The 14,677-nt window shown below is 51.9% G+C and overlaps 1 protein-coding gene across 2 annotated transcripts in view; it reads left to right on the top strand.

Moving 5' to 3' along the window:
• Window positions 1-14,677, top strand: part of LOC105185550 (hypothetical protein) — a 48,018-nt gene that overhangs the window by 26,098 nt on the left and 7,243 nt on the right. The window contains exon 1 of one of the 2 annotated variants that reach the window (XM_011145149.3): window positions 11,098-11,194. The exons of the other annotated variant lie outside the window; for it this stretch is intronic. The gene's annotated coding sequence lies outside the window, so the exon portion shown is untranslated. Of the gene's footprint in view, window positions 1-11,097; window positions 11,195-14,677 lie in introns of those variants that run through there. 2 annotated transcript variants of the gene reach the window in all.

Genomic DNA, 14,677 nt, shown 5'->3' with positions numbered 1-14,677 from the left:
GCAAGACCACGGCAACGACGACGACGACGACGACGACGACGACGACGACGACGACGACGACGACGATGAGAGTCATTTCGGTGAGTGTAAGTGGGTCTTAAAGGCCACTTCACGAGGCCGGACCCAAACACGAACGCTTTTACAAGCCGCCGCCACTCCTCTCTCCTCACCACCTCCTTAGCCTCCCCTTCGCTCGGAACACGCGTCCGAGATAAAGCCGCGCGAGAGATGAGGACCCGGCTTGTCAGAAAGAGGAAAAAAGCGTGCCGCCTTCATATAGCATGCGCCGTGAAAAATACATTTGACCCTAAATATAGACGGTCGCCGGACGGATTTAGAAATCCGGTCCGATCCCGCGCTTTCGAGCCGGCACAAACTCGCTGGGCCAAAAGGAGTAACAGAGTCCGGGATCTCCCGGGATTCCAAGCGGCCGTGATTTTCTCCCCGACGGACAACGCGAGACGGCCTCCGCTCGTTCGTCGCGAGATCGTAGCGCGTGTACAAAGGATAACTTTCTGACATGGGACCGTCGTAAAACGCCAGGACACCTCTGGTCGCGCGAGATTCCCGCGACAAAATCGCGCGAGGCAGTCGCCGGCCGTCCGGCGATCCGTTATGGCGGGCTCGCGCGAAAGCGACAGTGAGACGAGTAGTCGAAGGAGCTCTGAGATTGCCCGTTTACCTTTCTTCAATGAAGGAGGACGGTAAATAAAAGCGAGATGTGTGCTACTCGACTCGCGTCTGCATTATCTTTCTTTAAATCCGACGTCAATTCGGCTCCTCGTGCAAATTGAATCAGGAAGCGAGGAGGCGCGGGCAATTGGACGGAACGATGAAACGACTTCGTTGACTGAGTAAATGAACTCTCGGCTGTAGTCTTCATTATTCATTCTTCGTCGTTCAATCTGCTCAGACTCTTGCGTGTGCATTTTCTTGTAGAAAGACTCGAGCGATCTTGACTCGGACTGTCACGACGTGAAAAACGACTAATGTGGTAGAAATATTACAATTTTCTCATTACATTTACCATCATAGACCAAGCATTTGCCGTATTGAATTAATCACACAATGATATAATCGATGCAGCGACAAATTTGTTGAAAGTCTCCTCCATTTTGTGTACCTCCATTCTATGTACTGTAAATAGTACAGCGTAAAAGTTTGCGGCTGTACGAAACAGCCGCAAACTTTTACACATCCAAGCAACAAAGTTGCTGCCGAGCTTAAATTTGCTTGGTAACTTGCAGCTCGAGTCAGCTGCTGCTTTCCCGCAAAATCGCCGCGCGTCAATCGGCCCGATGAAGCTCGCTCAATTCCACTCGCCTTCTTCCTCTCTCCCCCTTTTCCGGGTGCTCGAACTTTTGGCACACACGCAAATCGCCAAGTCACGTCCGTGGACTGTTAATTGCTGTCGGATAATTATTCCCGACACGACACGACACGACGACGACGACGACGACGACGATGATGACGTGTCGCCCTAAATGCAACTTTATTTCTCTCGCGCCGGAATCACGGCGTTTCCCGACCACTCGAGCGTTTCTTTCGCGCGACAACTTGCACGACTTGCTTCCTGGGAGCGATGCAAACGTGTCGTGCTCATTTCCCCAGGAGGCGATCGAGCAACCGCTATCGCGGACTACTAGACGCCTCGCGCGGTCTCCTGAAAAAACAGAGGAAAAAATACGAGAAGAACGACTCGAAGAGGAACAACGGCCAGCGGCATCGCGTTACTCCCGCGCATCCGCGACGTCGTTCCGTGCCGTACCGTATATATTTTTTGTCACTCCGTAACGAACGCAGTTCTGCACGCGATGTCCTGGATACGAGCGGGGCGCGCGAGGCGAGGCGGGCTGCTCGGGGAGAAAGATGAATAGAATTCGATGCAAATTTTCGGCTCATGAATTAGCGTGGCTCGTCAGAGTGTTCGTTAGGATCGCGTTGACGTGGTTGTTAACTCGCTTACTTTTTTTCATGTCCGATGGAAAACAAATGCATTCTCTCGGTTAAGAAGAGCAGCGCACGCCGGCAGGTGCGTTATCTGCGCCCGGCTCTTATTGTTTCCCGCCGGTGAGAACGTCTTCGTAATGTATTCCCCCGGGCTGAAATAACGCTAGACCTTGCAGGATGCACTCGCGGCCGGCGGTTTGGCGTCGTAAAACCGGCGCTGTCCGCGACTCGCACATAAACACACATACGACTGTAACAGCGGGATTTTGGAAATGTCGCTTGAGTCTTCGAAATTGTCGCTTGAGTCTTCGAAAGCAGCATGTTTGAAGCGCGATTCGATTTCTCGTCGATTTTCATCTCAGCCGTTGATTCATCTCGTCGTCGTTTCCATCCGCCGCCGAGAGACGCAGGTTATTGTAAGAGAATACCGGTGCTCTTGAAAAATTTACCGAGGAAATACCGCGACGTCCGTCGAGGAGGACGAAAAGTAATGGCCGAGGAGAGGAAGAAAGGAAGAAGAAGAGCATTGCAGCATCCGCGTCGACCGGCGATCCAAAACCTCATTCGTTTCAACGCTTGGTTCGTATTTCCGCACAGGATGCAACAAGCTTTCGCAGCCTTGGAGACGATGCTGTGAGCACGATGATGCGCGTCTCTGATCATTCTCGCTTGCCTTCAGCAATTAATAAAACGCTGAAAACCGTCATTGACGGTAGACAAGCCTTCGACATGTACATAACCGAGTCACTCGGAGAGGAAAGAAAACCTCGCGAGCTTTTACGTAACTTCCTGAAAAATTTTTACAGGCGCTCTTACGTAAACGAGAGAGAAAGAGAAACAGATAAATTTGTTATATAATATATCGGCGTATTGCGAAGTTGCTGCACAAGCTTTTTGTGAGCGATCTACTTGTGCACCGCCGCCGTCGTTGCCCGTCTAGATTCGCGATGATAATGCGTTGCGCGCCTCTCGTAATTTCGAAAGGCCCGATAGCGAGCGTGAAAGAGCTCGGTGCACCGGAGGCTGACATTAAACGCGAAGTCGATCCGATCTCTCCGCAGCGACGAGAGAAAGAGAGATACGGCAACGCCGAGCTGTCGCGATAAATTTCGGCGCGTTCTTTCTTTCCGCGCGTGCTGTATTCCCATTCCGCGCGATCGCGCGTCATATAAATATATCTCTACGGCATCGACGACGTAAGTAACGCCCGGTGCTGTCGTCTGGATTTAAACACCTCTCCGTCGGCCGCGAGAAACAGCACCGAAAACTAGCCGGGATGTGTTATCGCTCGGTTTAAAAGCAATACATTTTAATTCTTGTTGCAGCATCAGTTAGAACTCGATCGAAATTAAATAATGTCGGGCTGAAGATCAAGTTGAAACGCTCCGCTTCAACAATACCGAGGGAATCAAATTGTTTAAAAAACGTCAAATTACAAATCGCGTAGAAACCTAAAAAAGGTCAGGTTGAAGATCAAGCTGAAACTCTCCACTTCAACAACACTGAGGGAATTAAATTGTTGAAGAAACGTCAAATTACAAATCGCGTAGAAATCTGAAAAAAGTGGGGTTGAAGATCAAGTTGAAACGCTCCGCTTCAACAACACTGAGGGAATTAAATTGTTGAAAAAACGTCAAATTACAAATCGCGTAGAAATCTGAAAAAAGTCGGGTTGAAGATCAAGTTGAAACGCTCCTCCGCTTCAACAACACTGAAGGAATTAAATTGTTGAAAAAACGTCGAATTACAAATCGCGTAGAAATCTGAAAAAAGTCGGGTTGAAGATCAAGTTGAAACGCTCCTCCGCTTCAACAACACTGAGGGAATTAAATTACTGAAAAAACGTCAAATTACAAATCGCGTAGAAATCTGAAAAAAGTCGGGTTGAAGATCAAGTTGAAACGCTCCGCTTCAACAGTAGCGGAAGAATCAAATTGTTCAAGTCATTAACATAGCATAAGCATCAACGGATACTGACAATTTTACTTCTCCGCCGTGGAACGTACCTTCGTTACGTACGGGCTGACATTTTCGGGCCAAGTTTCTTTCTCTCGGCCGTTCCCCCCTCCCCTCACTGCTGCTTCCTGTTTGCACCCGCGACTACATATCCGGTGGCCCTCGGGGACTACGCGCGAAGACGAGTCGAAAGAAGAAGCCACGCGCGATATGGCGGTCCAGACTCATAAGTCAGTCTCGGTGGCAGGTGTCTGCGATTAACATTATCGGGGGAGTGACAACCCCTCTCGCGCGTAGTGGCCGGGGTTGGCGGCGCGCCAGAGCCTTAATTCTTACGACCCAGACGAACTTTCGGCCGTGCCGATTATTACCGTCTTACTTCCAACCTCCTTGGCCGCCGGCCAAACGTGTTGCAAACATGTACTGGAATTCCCGTTGCGGACCTTCGAGTCGCACACGCGACGATGTGTCATGGACTCGAAGCTTCTGCTACGCGGGTGGAGTCCGCGTAGCAGAAGACACGTCGCGTCGCCCCTCTGGACGCGATTTCCGCGCCGAGAATGATAACGCGAGCGACGTACAGGGAGCCTGATGTCGACTGACATTGCCTGCTCATTGGCTCATCGACTAAGACCTTAAAAACGCCGAATTTTTCCTTTGCGCTTCTTCCGTCATTTTTTTTCTCGTTGGATTCGCCTTCCTCCTCGGATTTTTGCATCGTCATTTGACTTGGATTCGATGATCGTTAATCACTGTACCTGACATCGATCGGCTGAGTGGTCTTTCGAGCTGACGAAACGACGCGCGTCGCGAGCGGGTTCGCGAGCGTATGATTCCATCGCGCTGGGATGGTATAGCGACGGCGGGAAAAATAAGACAACTTAGAACAAGAAGAGGGAGTAGAAGCTGCCGCCACCGCCGCCGCCGCCGCCGCCGCCGCCGCCGCCGCCGCCGCCGCCGCCCGCCGCCGCCGCCGCCGCCGCCGCCGCCGCCGCCGCCGCCGCCGCCGCCGCCGCCGCCGCCGCCGCCGCCACCGCCGCCGCCGCCGCCGCCGCTGTCGCCGCCTCCGGGAGAGGAGGCCTCGAGGTCGCGGCTGCGTAGTTCCCCACGACTGCGGCTCCCACGAGCTCAGCCACCGCGAGTACGCTTTCCAGATCAGATTCATTGACCCCGCTGAATCTCTCGGAGCGGAGAGACTCGGTCGCGCTCGTGCTTTTTCTCCGCGACAGAAACGCGGCCCGCCCGCGGCGTCGGCGACGGCGGCGGCAAAGCGGGATCACACAGCGAAGTGTGTACGTACGCGGCTTCATCCGCACGATAAAAAAAGAAGAGAAAAAAATAAGAGAAAAAAGACCGATACGCGATAATACGCTCGCGCGACATACGCGTTGAAAGCGAGGAAACCTAATGGAAACAAGATAAAAAAGTGTGAACGCACGAAACGCCGTCTGCACGTTGGGAATAATTGTCGTTTGCATTCGCGTGCAGATCGCGTTGCCCGTAATCTTTATCTTCTTTCTCTCGAATTCTTCTTTCCATTCCACGTGCATCGGAAGCGCACATACCCGTTTACTCGTTTCGCATTCATTCCTTGCGAAACCGCGGAAATCGCGCGTTTCGATCCGTCTCGTTTCATTTGTCTCGTCGATTTGAGCAAAAGAAAAGACTCTCTCAGCGGAATGAGTATATTCTTCAAATCTCTTGACGATGCAAACCGTTTGAAAGCGAGTACTTTGTAGAAACATCGCCGGCCACTTCTCGCGAGTAATTCAAGTAGCAACGTTCCCCGGCTATTGATCCTTTGCGACATGAGAGTGTATTGAAAAACGACACGACGTAACCGCCAATCTCTGCTCGCTATTATCTCACAACGAAGCACGGAATTCAACAAGCCGGCGATTCTAATCGTCCTCTCGTGCGCATGGTCCATTATCGATTACTCTCGTTAGATCGATGATCGCTCATTGTAGCCGGCACGGTCGTGCCGCCCGAGGCCAGAATCGATCATCAGAAGTGTGTCACATCTGCCGGTCGCGGCGAGTGGACGAGATGCTCCAAAGGAAATCGCCCGTATCTTATTAAGAGCTAACAGCAAGTTCGGCTCGCCGAGGCCACCTTAGGCAGCGGATTACGGTATCGCCTCCGCTTCAAACGGCGCCCAGCCTAATTTCACGTTTAATCGCGCGCCAATTACGTGCGTCGGCACGATGCCGACGTCGATCCGATCCTCTCACTGATGACGAGGCGGTCAACCTTCGCGGAGATATGACGAAATTTCGGATTCCGGATCCGCGACGAGAGAGAGAGAGAGAGAGAGAGAGAGAGAGAGAGAGAGAGAGACAAAAAGTCGACGTACGTGCGATTACAGCCGACGCGAGTTTCAAGTATTTCGAGTTCCGAGAAGGTTTTTCTCTCCTCCGTCCAGCAGCGCGCTGAATAAATGCATAAACTAATTTCCGCCCGTTCATTGGAGCGGACGGTTTCAAACACCACGGAATCAAGCCGTTGTTTCCAATGCTCGCGTTAGACGAATGCGAATTATCACGTCGTCGCTTTCCTGCGCGAGAATTCCTTCTGTACTTACGCAACTCGAGATAACGCAAACGCGCGAGACGTAAAAGTCGCGCGTACCGACATCGAATACAGAGTGTGCTCCTCTGCTGGTCCTGGAGGAGGTCGGCAGGCATCGTCGTCGTCAGCAGATCCAATCGCGAGGGGGAAGAACGCTGCCGACGCTGTTCGACGCTGCGGCGCACATGCTCGATGGTGCAACAAGTACGCAAGAAATGGCCGCTTGCGAAGCCGGCGAGAAGTGCACCGGTCGCAGGTGAAACGTATCGAAACGCTGAGACGCGGCGTTTAACATGACGGCCGAGTGGAGACGTACTCTGAAATACGTATATACGGTCCGCGATCGCAAACTGCACTCAGCCGCAGATAAATACGAACTCCGAGTCGAGAGAGAGAGAGAGAGAGAGAGAGAGAGAGAGAGAGAGAGAGAGAGAGAGAGAGAGAGAGAGAGAGAGATGCACCGGCACCGGGCACCGGGATATGTGATGCGTGGCCGGACCAAGTGCACGCCGCCGCCACGGAGACGTAGAGGAATCTAGCGGAGATACACCTGCTGCGCGACGTACGTTCACGCGCGGCTACTGGGTGTCTCGGAAAACCGGGTCGTCGCGTCGCTCGATTTTTCCTCGCCGACCGATCCATCGTTTCTCCCACGGGCGCGTCGTCGGAAGACGGGGCACTGTTTACTGAGCGTTTAAGATTTCCGATCCACTCGATGGTGGAGTTCAGTTTCTCTCAATATTCCCTCGGGCCAAATTTCTCGACGCTGAGACGTGCCAAATTAATTAGACAGCCGAGTTAAAATTTACGATACAGTCGCGGGGCGACTGAATCGCGTTGAAAACGATCGGAATCGAGAACTGTAAATTTTTCGATTGTGCAAAACGCCTCTCGAGTTTCGCTCGTCCGATGAAAAGTCCAGCGCTGTGTGCGCGCACCCACTATCTCTGCCGCGGCATAACTGCGATGCGCGGCGAACCAGGACGTATCAATAGAGTGAACATTAGATAAAGCGCATACGCATACGGCATCAGTCAAGTTTCTCACGAAAGTAATCTGGCGGCAATAAAAAGCGATACACGATACGCGAGGGGACACGCGCATCGTGTCGTTATTATCGGAAATACCGAGTCTGAAATTCCGAGATGCTTTTTTCTCACAGAACTCACGATCGTTGGTCGTCGATAGAGCAGAATCTTAATCGCCCTCGGAAGAAACAAGCAAGAGAGAGAGAGAGAGAGAGAGAGAGAGAGAGACGGAGAGAGACAGAGAAAGAGAAAGAGAGAGAAGCGGATTTACTAATCGCCCGAGAAACGCCGAGATTATAATCCCGTGGAATGCGCTTAGAGCCGTCGTTTCGTAAGGCTTCTACTCTCGCGTTCCAGTTGCACGATATTATATTCGTCCACGTGTACAGATTTGTAGTCACCACCGCTGGCGACAATTCGTCTCGATTAAAGCTGAGCGCGGTTTTTCTTTTTAAACATTTCAACCGCGAACGCGCGCGTTTTACTCTTTCTCTCTCTCTCTCTCTCTCTCTCTCTCTCTCTCTCTCTCGCACGAGTGTTTCTTGTCAGTTGTATCTAATTATTATACGGTAAAATGCTGGAATAAATCCTGAAATTCTGCACACGAGGAGAATTTTGCAGCAAAAGCGCTACAGAGATCTCACAATGAGAGAAACATATCGACACATTCCTCTTCAACTTATTATCTTTTCGTGCTGAATCTCGTCTGAAATGTGGAAAATGGCGAGACAAATTGGAAAAAAGAATTCGAATGAAAAGCAGAAGGCTATAACATTCTGGCGATGAGACAACGATCGAGATATGCATGTTTTTGATTAAGGAAGAAAAGCAATTTCGATTATGTGATTAGTCTTAGGGATATTATTACGCGCGAGAGAGCGTCCGCGCCGAAGTGTCAGGGCGAATAAATCACAAACCGACAGACAGACACGCGATGCGTTGAACGCACTTGGAGATAATCCGAGCGCTAGGGGGATGCCCCGGGTCGGTCCTCGCGTTATTGAATTGCTTCTGCGCTAACGTTGCGTTATTTAGGGAGAGGTCAACTCGTGCGCGCGCGATGAATCACGGCGGGATACGAGCGAGGCGTTCGCGCGAAAGGAGCGGGTCTCGAAAGTCGAAGAAGAGACGCGGTCAGCATTGGTCATCTCGAGGCCACTTAAACCCACCGAGAATAGTAACGCGGTATAAGCCACCGTGCGCGCGCGCGCGCTCTCCGGCTAATTCTACAGGGTGTCCCAGATTCGCCGTCCCTTCCTCTCGGCTTCGTCTGCTTTGATGTATTTGAAGAGCGGCTCTCGCGGTCGCAACGGCAATTTCGCGATTACCCGCTCTTTGTCGCACTTTGTCTCGTTATTTCCAGCGTGCTAAATTGCGAACGTCCGCCAAAGCGGCCGGCCAGGTAAAGCCGATTAGACGGCGGATGAAAAGGAACGGGCGAGTCTCAGGGAGAGGCAGGAAGGAGATTCCGTTGTTCTGTTGCACTTAGATCACAACACGTGATCTAAGTGCAACAGAACTCTGGTCGGACGATGATGCGTTACGCGTAGCTGCGCGTGCGTCGCGTTAGAAAAATCACTGCCCGCATTCTGTGAATAATTCGCGGAACGCGCGCGCATCGCGCGCCGCGAGATCGCGATCCGTCTCTCTCTCTCTCTCTCTCTCTCTCTCTTTCTCGCACGAGTCGAACAAGCAGCGTGCGATTAATGCATTTGGAACATCATTCTGCAATCATACGCGCCGCGCGTACGCAGCCTCCGCGGACGATTGCGTCACGACGTAACAATCCGTATTAAGAAAATGCAGATACACTATCTCGTCCGCGCTTCCTCGACGAAATGCGCGCGAAATGAGGCGAGTCAAGTCGGCCAGAGGATCACATCTGTGATCCTCGGCTGGAGACTCACATTTCCGACTCGTATTTCTCTCTCCCTCTCGCTCCTCAGTGCAGCGCGACGCTTCCCCGCAATTCGCAGATCCCCGGAAATTTCTTCCGCTTGGCGTTCCGATTCGTTGGATAACGCGCTGTCACCGCGGCGCGTCAACTCTCGATTCGCATTTCGCTCCGCGGCGAGCGAGCGAGACGCCTTCGAGGAAGAACCGCCCGAAGCGAGCGCGTTATTAACACTTATCTCGAGAGCATATCGTCAGCCTGGCGCCTTGGGAGAGGCGCTTTGCCCATCTTTAGGGAGGGACTTTTATATCTCTCACGTCTTTAAAAAGTGATTCATCGGCGATCAAAGTTTTACATCTCGTGTCTTAACGAATGATTAATAGCCAATTAAAGTTTCCCGCGGTCGAGAGTCCCATTCCGCCGGCCGGTGGATTAATCGCGCGAGGAGAGCGCCGAGATACACAATCCAAGCGGGAGTTTAGTGCGACCGATAATTAACGTATCTGGAGCTCTGGACGTGTAAACGTTTGCACTACGGATTACAAGAGTGGACGCAAGACAAATACACGATGTTTCCTGTGTCGGCGGGAAGCGGCAGGAAGATTAAAGCCGATGGAGCTTTAAAGTTGGCTCGCGCACTCTCGCGCGTCCTCGAACCTTTCGGAGCCGTTCGCGCGGAGATACTCGCACAGAGTATCGATACTCTGCCTCGCGGTATCGGTATTTCTTCCGAGCGTGCGCAATTCACCGACCGGACGCTCGCTCGCTCAAACGACCGGCGTCAATTGATCGTTACGTTGAGCAACGGCGCGACCGCGCTCGTAACGTAAATATCGCGATATCGCGCGATATTCCCACCGGCGTTATCTCGGATCGGCGGAGAGGTTTAATCGTTTCGCGGCCGGATTTCGCGACAAATCGGAAAAATTGGGCGCGATGGAAAAACGTACGACGCGTTACGTCGCTGCTTTCGTCTCGTCGCGATCCGCAGTGCGAGACGTGACCGACAGTTTCCTGAGCATTTTTCTCTGTCCCAGCTCGGCCGTGCTCTCTGCCTCTTGCTGTCGAAAGTCACGAACTTATCGGAGAAAGCTTCCGATGCAGGAGAGCCCGGCGGTTGGTACGCGAGTAATAAAAGTCGTGGCTCACTGACAAACGTGGATAACGGATTGCTCGCAGGCTCGCGTAGGAAACGCCCGCCGCGTCGGCTATCAGTAGAACGGCTCTTAAGTGTCCGCCGGAACGAACGCGAGCGATCACATTGCTAAACCATTCACCGCCGTGCTCAATGCGCCGGGCTGTGTGAAATGCGTTTAACAAAAATCTCTCCGAGTCGAGTCGCGCTCGGGCGAGCGTCGATAGTTTCGTTGTCGCGCGACTTGCGCAAACGCGTCGCCGCGTACGTAAGATGTAACAAGCTTCGGCAAGACGGCAGAAAAAAAATGGACCCTCGGGAGAAAGATAAGGAGAGTTGCACTTGGTTCCACCTTCTCGCCGGGAAGAGGAGGAAAATGAATCCCGAAGGACCGCTCGCGAGACTCACGAAGGAGCGCTCGACGATCGTCTTCCCGCACTATCGGAATTTTGTGCACATTAAATTCTCATTAGTTTCCCGGCTATTAGTTTTATTACATCGGATAACGCCAAGTTAACAAAGTTAAATTAAAAAACGTTTAAAAAGGACATGGTAGGGAGGAAAGCTGTGCCGGAAAGCTCGAGCGCTATGTGGCGACGAGTAGTCGGCTGCTGAGTCTCGAATAGGTCCCATCGACACATCTCTGTTTCTTGCGACACGGTAAGTTTGACGTTATTAAGACCGTATCTCATCGTACGTTTCGTTCTTTACACGCAGGAGGCGCGTATTTTCGCGAAATAACGCGTCGGCGATCCTTCGAGACGATCGTATAAAGTGTCACACTTCGTGGCCGTTATTCTCCCCTCGAGCGACCTCGACCGATCATCGCGTTCGTAAAGCACCGAATTTTAGATACTATATTTATTTTGCCAGTCGCGCGCGCGTGCGTTTGCGCGGTTCTCTGGATTTACTGCTGAATTGAAGCAGAGCGCGTTTATTTGTGCCGCGCACGTGATACTAAATGTGATACTCCGTGAGCTCTCTCTCTCTCTCTCTCTCTCTCTCTCTCTCTCTCTCTCTCTCTCTCTCTCTCTCTCTCTCTCTCTCTCTCTCTCTCTCTCTGTCTCTCTTTCTCTGCCTCTCATGTACTTTTTTAATCATTTTTCGTTTGCAACGTGTTGTTTAGCAAGCGAGCTCGTTCGGAGGAAGAACGGAACGAAGGTTGACTTTTATTCGAGTGCGATACCTCTTCGACCTCTCGCAAGAGCGGCTTGATAGTGTCGTCGTTCCGCGCTTCTCTCTCTCTCTCTCTTATACTTTTTCCTAATAAAACACTTATTCTGTAATAGAATCTTAAGGTAAAAAAAAAGGCGGAGTTACTCGGTCTGAGAGACCGATGCGCGAACGCGATTTCGTCAGAAACCAAAGTTTATACCAAAAATAAATTTCAAATACTTTTATTTTTTCATTACTCGAGAACCAATGACTTCGAAAATTACTTGCATTATTATACACGCGTAAATAAATAAAAAAAAAGTACAAATACATATCAACATAATATCATAATGATTTCTTACGTTGAGCGTCACCAAAAGTCTCCATGATACCCATTGAAAAATGACTGAGGAGACTCGCCAGTGACTGACGCGCGTGAATTCCAGATTTCTGATCCACTTCGGTTCTGCCACGGTTCAACGTGGAAGACAATTCCACGAGACTCGTGTCTCGCGTGTCCGCCGGCGCATTGTCGCACGCCGCATCGCGCGGAGTCTGCTCTCCGTCGCAGCAAGACACGTGGAATAATCAATCGGCCGATTATAAGCTGGAGCAGACCGGATCAGGCGCTCGCGATCTCGCGTTGCCGCGTGCGCATTAATCAAGCGCGTCCTTATCCCTCTAACAGCTCTTAATAGCGGCGCTTCCCCGTGCTTACACGCGTGTCGCGAGATAGGGTCGCGCCGAAAGAAGGATAACGTCGCCGATATCTCGCGACGGCGATCTCGAGAGGCACGTAGAGACAGAGACAGAGCGGGCAAGAGAGAGAGAGAGAGAGAGAGAGAGAGAGAGAGGAGAGGAGAGATACTTGCTCAGTTAGCCGCGGTTTCCGTATTAATCATACGCCGCCGGTCCTTTCCATTCCGTGCGCAGCGGCCCCGCGTGCTCCCGACTTGCGATAACGATTATCGATGCCTCACGTTCGAAATATTCACGATCCACGTGTCGCCGCCTCCGCCCCGCGCCGCCGACAGGCCTCGCCACCGCCGCCGCCGTCGCCGTCGCCGTCGATAGCGGCGATCGCCGATAGCGAGCGTTAATTCAGGCCGAATTGTCGATATCGTGCTGCGCGGAAAATCGCATTTTCCATCGCCGGCGAAAATAACTCACCGGGAGGGCGGAAGCGGGGGGCCATGAGAGCGGGGCTGCAGCGTTTTCATCGTGAGCGGACGGGACTAGACGCCGACGACGACGACGATGACGCTTCCTGCCGCAGCGTCTGACATTTACCACCGCGACGTTAACACATCGACACACGCCGTGATTGGAATGGCCGGTAAATACCGTCGCGCCAAAGACACTCCGTCTTTTTCGGTCATTACACGGCGCGCCTTTATTTATGGACGTCGCTGTCAGAAGCCGCGGGAGAGCGCGGTTGAACTTTTCGAAATGCTAATAACGGACTCGCGCGCGCCGGCATCGATATTTTACTTTCCGCATCGCGAAACATGCGAGCGCGGGAACGATTGAGTCGTTTGTTCGGCGAGTCGCTTGCGTTCGCTTCGCAACGCGGCGTCCCGTCGAGCCGCGTTTTCGCGAGGGAAATTCCCTGCCAAGGACCAGGTCGCACCGGTGTCACTTTCGAAGCGGCGAGCCGCCCGAGAATCGCGCTCTGGTTCCTTTTTTTTTCCTTCTTTCTTTCTTTCTTTTCTTCTCCCGCGGAAATGAATAATTTATCGCGCGCCGGCTATCTCCTCTCGCGGTAGGACTTGATCTACATTAAACGCGGTCATTTACTTCGCTGGGAGAACCGTTAAGAGAAAGAAGAACCCGCACGATCCCGAAGAGCACGCGTATGTACACTTCGGTAACGCGCGCGCGCGCGCGCGCGTCGCTCCAATGACGTCTAACGCTATTCGACTTGCTGCTTCTTCAAGCTGTGCTCTACATGGTCCGCGTTTGCGAGAAATCGCCGTTGAGGCGAGCGGTAGGAAGAAGAGGGCGACTTTTTGGAGAAGTCTTGCCCCGACGTGGTCTCCTTTGCGTGCTTTTCTTTCACCTTCGTGTCGATATTAGATAGAAACGGTATTAGAGATCAGGTAGAAACTTAGATTTCCTACGTATAAAGTCACCTCTTTTCTTTCTCTTTATCTCGATATTACAATCGTGATATTAGAAACTAGATATTAAATAAAGTTTCCTTCGTTAAAAATTCCACTTTCTTTTCTTTCGTCTTTACAGCGATATTGCGATCGGTGTTAGAAGTCAGGTATTAGAAATTAGCTTTATCCAAAATGAGTTCTCCTTTTCTTTCATCTTTACATTGCCATTAGGAGTGAAGTGGTATTGCTTCCCCCGGACAAAGCTGCGCTTGCCTTTCTTTGGTCTTTGCGTCGGCGTTAGGATTGGTATTGTAAGCGAACGTACCTTGTTGGTATTAGCAATTAGAAGCGCGGACCGAGATACGCGATTCCGCGAGGTTTTTACTCGGAACACGTCATGAAGTAGCAACTGGTGCTGCCGTTATCGCGAAAAGCAGCAGGCGCGAAAACCAAGTCCGCCGCCGAGTGGCCGCGCGTTACTCGAGGCGACGACACGCGAACGATCGGGAAGTCGATTCTCGTATTTGCACGTTTTATTCACGCTGCGGACATAATCCCGGCGTGCCTGCATAACGGTAAAAACAGATCGGCGTGCATTCACTTTTCCCTGCTGTACTACGCACACATACTCGCACACACGCGGCGCATTATCCAGTCGCGTACACATATGAGGCACGCACGTTTGCAACACGCCTTTTAAGGACATACGCGTTCGACGTGAGTTCGGTACCACCCAGGAACGAGCCGAAAACGCGTCTGAAGAAACGGTGCGCTTGAATGTCCTCTTCCACCCACGGGAGCCCTTCGGCCCTAGGAAGCGAATGTTACGTTTGCAACCTGCGAAAGGACTCTCTCCGCGTATAACGCAGAAACAAACCGTGTTCTG

This window comes from Harpegnathos saltator, unplaced genomic scaffold, assembly GCF_003227715.2.
Source record: "Harpegnathos saltator strain DR-91 unplaced genomic scaffold, Hsal_v8.6 scaffold414, whole genome shotgun sequence".
Taxonomy (NCBI): domain Eukaryota; kingdom Metazoa; phylum Arthropoda; class Insecta; order Hymenoptera; family Formicidae; genus Harpegnathos; species Harpegnathos saltator.
This window is presented reverse-complemented; position numbering and strand designations above follow the sequence as displayed.